Source organism: Neodiprion lecontei, chromosome 5 (assembly GCF_021901455.1).
Source record: "Neodiprion lecontei isolate iyNeoLeco1 chromosome 5, iyNeoLeco1.1, whole genome shotgun sequence".
NCBI classification, from domain to species: domain Eukaryota; kingdom Metazoa; phylum Arthropoda; class Insecta; order Hymenoptera; family Diprionidae; genus Neodiprion; species Neodiprion lecontei.
The window spans coordinates 17,356,883-17,361,728 of record NC_060264.1 but is presented as its reverse complement, the minus strand read 5'-3'; positions in this window follow the sequence as shown (position 1 = coordinate 17,361,728).

Below are 4,846 nucleotides of genomic sequence, written 5' to 3'. Positions count from 1 at the left end.
GTTCGGAATCTCATAAGCCACAATGAAATCATACAATTTGATAGTCGAACGGTTCTTCATGGAAAGCTAAATCGTGCGGCGTGGAAAATTATTCGGGTTTGCTGTTCTAATAATCATTCAATACGTACACGTGAAGTTATTTCAAGTCTTCGACGAGTGATAGTTAATCGATTACAGCAAAAATTGATGTACATAATATGAGTAGGCGGTTCAAGAAGTAATTGAATTTTTGGAAATTTCTATCTCGACGAACAAATATTCAACTCGATTAAAGTCTATTTTGTTTAAAAGTATGTAAATTCAGCTGGCTTTAGATGTGTTTTGAACAGAATCAATCGATAGGTAGCATCGCTATTGACAGAAACGTCAGTCATTTCATTCGGTGAGATGTTTTCCAATGCCCACGATATCTCAAAAACGGTTAAACCGATTTTTTTCTAGTTTGAAGACAGTAATCTTAGACAGTAAAGTTTAGCCTCTTTGCATCGATACGATTTTTTGTTTCTTTCTTCGTAAAAATGATGACCGTTTGAAGTTGAATATCGATCGAGGATTAAAAAAAAAAAATGGGATCACGGTAAAGAGAATGAACCACCCAAAAATACCGTCTCCAAATCCGATGTAAACCAGGTCAGCCGTTTTCGAGATTTCGCGAGCACCGAAAAAAATCTCATCGACCAAAATGATTTACATTTTACTTTAATGAGTAACAATGCCTCCCATCTATCAACAAAGTCTGGTAAAAAAAAAATAAAAAAATTCCGTACACGAGGCTCAATCTACGCACTCACGAGTAAGTTAAAAACCAATCGAATTAATTCATCTGTTGTCGAAATAGAAATTTCCAAAATCCACCAAATTTCTTAGAAAATTGTCCGTCAACTAGCCGACAGAAAATTTAATCAAAAATTGTTTTGCTTGAGTGAGTAAACTTTGTTACTTCTCATTCGTTTCGCTTGCTTATTCTCAGTCTCTCTCTCTCTCTCTCTCTCTCTCCTTTTTGCGCGCGATTATCCCCGCGTTCCCAGGGTGAGCGAGGCGAAGGTATATCGCAGTGTTTACGTCCCTTTATTTATTTCTTAGTAAATTACTTGGGGCTGGTCGCGGGACCTTAGAGGCGGTCACATCGGCTGGCCACCTGTTGAGAGACTGTCTTTCCTAATTAATTCCATTTTACACCCGGAGTCACGAGGGTCGATGGCTGCTCTCGCGCATGGCCCAGAATTGCTCCGTGAATACTTGACTCTGCTTCATCCCCCGTTCGCGGTAATTCCTCCCCTCCTCAGCCCCTCTCGACAAGTCTATCTCTCTCTCTCTCTCTCTCTCTTTTTCTCTCTTTATCCTCATCTGCAACGATCGAATTCATTGTTTAATTACAGTCATTAAGCACGTCCAGCGGTACCCTGAATTAATAAACATCCCACAAAACGATACGATTCCACGATATTACTATTACTTGTTTGCACAGAGAGATCTTCTTCATATTTTTTTTTTTTTTTTCTTATTGTCAATGCCGTAAAGGTCTGCTCTTTCATATACGCGTGCGGCTGGAAATGCCGATGGGATCGATCACCCAATTTCAACGATTGCCTATTTCGAGGGTCTCTTTCTGAGTGCGAACGGGTCTCTAATGGTGGGGCTCCTGAGGTTGGTTTCAAACGTCAAATGTCAGGTACAACACCCTTTGAGCAGGTGTGCCTGCCAACCGAGCCCCAAAATCCTGCCACATTTCCCTGCACGTCTGTACACTATGAGACTCTGCGGAGATGACTAATTTACCTTTTTTTTTAACCCTGAACACCGTCATATTTCAACCAATGGGTCATTCGTTCATGGTTGTCATTCATTAAATTTAAAACAAACAGTTTTTCAATCAATTTACGAGAGGAAGGAACTCGAATAACTTGAATGTTTCGTGAAATCACGGAAAATGCTTGAAATTCCAGTGATTTCCTAGCGTTTCGAGTGATTTCCAGCGATTCTACATGATCTGAAAGCCATTAGAAATCGTTCAAAATCCTGAGAAATTATTTGCAATCAACGAAAATCACATAAGAGAAATCACTTGAAATCGATGCTGATAAATTAAAATCATTCATTTGACTACTCGGAGTAAATGGCCTCTCATTTTTCTACTGATACTTCTTATATATTTTCCTCGGTTGCAATTTTTTCTCCTTACCTTAATTCACACTTTGGCATGTTATCAACCGATGTACAGGTAAAATTCTAATCGGATAATTAAAAGTACAATTATTCAGAGTCGTTATAGACCACAGAGGTTGAAGTTTTTACTCATGGGAATTCGCAAGAGTGCGTAAAATAGTATATTGTGTAACAAGGAGGCGAACTGGATTTTTTCAGACCGAGCGTGAGTTTGCAATATGAGTCATAGGTGAGACGAAGACGAATATTGCAAATACGCGAGGCGAAAAGACCGTTACCTCCCTGTTGCGCACAATTCTTTACATAACAAGAGTATATTACGCGTCTTTGTCACGAAGCACGAAACTGAGGTTAGGATCGCGTAATGTTAGATTTTTTCGCGACGGCGCATGCGCGCAGTATTGAAAAGATCGTTTTCAACTCCTAGGACTTGAAAGTGGTCTTTCCAGTACTCCGCGCATGCGCATTTGCAGATTGACTCGACCGTCGTAGAAACGGGCACTTTGTGTACGGAAAGCAGGCATGGAAAAACGCGTAAAACATGCTCGCGTTGTATAAAACAATTTATACCGTGGTGACTGCATCGGGCATGCTTGAGAGAATACAAATTTATGCACACATTATACATTCGTCGGCACGAAAAGGGAATCGACGACGAAGACTTATATTGGCGTTCCCACATTAACTATGTGCGGATATTTCTATACCTGCAGTTGAACCGGCGGGTTTTGGGCATGGGAATAAATATATTCCTTGTACCTAGGTGCTGCAGTGCATATTTTAACGCTGGTCTTTTATTGCTGCAGAGTGTGACACATGGAAATTTTCATACTGTTGGTACTATTATTGTACAACCACCTTGCTTGCACGTTGGACTGATACTCGAACTTTGAGTATATATATGTATAACGTGATCGTGTTTGCAGTCAAGGGCCTTAAAGAGGTTTCTTTCCTTCGGTGACAACGTTGTCAATATTTTTAGTAAAAGTTCCGTTGTTCCGTTTCAATACGAACAAGTTGACGTTAAAGTTTAATGAATTTTACAGAACTCCTGCGCGAGTAAAACGAATTCAGAACTCAGTGCGTGCCCCCGGCGAGGAAACTCCTCCTCCATGATAAGAACACACGCCGTATTTTCAAAGTTTCACAATTTCGCCGCAAGTTCCTGCAAATGCTTCGAAATTTTCACCATGACTTTCATCATATGTAGCCGTTATGCTTGCCGTGATTTTTCGAAAATCCCATCACCGTTTTTTAACAATTATTTTCTTTTTCATCATCCCATTGTTTGAGTTAATAAATAATTTTCGCAGCTTTGTTTCCATTTAATTTCTGTAAATAATGCAGATCAATTTGCAGAATTACCAATTTGACTAGTGCAGAAATATTTCGCACTATGATAATCATAACGTTACGTATACTTTAAAAAAAAAAAAATGCAATAGGTACGTGAAGAAACGTGATTATCGTTGTTTTTTTTTTTTTTTTGTTTTTTCTACAATACATGTCAAATTCACCATTGAACGTTGAAGTCTCAATTTTTTCGATTGCACTCCTCTTCCAAAGGCAGATATAACCTCATCATCAACGAATTGAACCAAAAAATTGTTCCGACCAAATAAGAAGGAAAACAAAACATTCAAATTTACTACTTTACCTGTTTAAATTGACTATATAATAAATATAAAGCCACGCTTTTTTATTTTTATACACGGTATGCGTACGAAATGGAGAGACAGTCAGTATTTACAAGATTTACACAATGCGTTTGCTTGTATATAAATATATATATATATGTGTGTGTGTGTGTGTGTGTGTGTATAGCGTGTATGCGTATAGCACAAATCGCGCCCATAACTGACGAGGCGAACGATAATGGAGGCCATCGATCATCTCGGTGTTAACGGCGACGTATCACCAGCAGGCTTGTCATCACCTTGCAGGTCCTTGCACTATAAACACTTCTTCGTCTACTCGACCTGCAAAATTTTTGAATCTTTATTTTATTCACATTTCTACGTTGTTTCACTTTTTTCCTTTTCTATGCTCACGGAAAAAAAACCCCGAACTCGTAGTTGATGCTGAGTTTCCGGAAGAAAAAAGTTGAGGTTACGAATTAACCACCCAACAAGTTGAGGTTTTTTTTTCGTGAAGGTAGTTCCTACCTCCTTGCCGCCCAGTTTGTGTCCAAATTTAGGCGCGTAAACGCTGCCGGAGAAAGTCAGAAAATCAAATGATTTTAGTTCATTGTAACGTTGATTTCGAGTGATTCTGAAGAATTCAAGTCATTCGTGTTCGTTTGATACGGAAATCAATTTCCAATTGATAATCCTATAACTTCCTAATCGATCGGATATTGAATCACTCGGGTAAGATTAGAACTGAAACAAAAAAAAAAAAAAAAAACGAAAAACCCAATCATAATAACAATAATCGCTCGAAGGATCCCGGCAGACGATACAGACAATATTACAAACCCTCGGTACAAATTTGTATCTGGTATACGTCCAAAGATTTGACAAAAATCAAGTCAATCAAAAAACAAAAATTTTGTCCACCTTATCATCGAAAATGTTGATATAAATAACTTGTATTTTACATTGTGCCTATCATATTTTATATTTTAATCAAAAAAATTCTCAAACATCCACAAGTTATAGGCTTTTCAGTTTCATTGCCC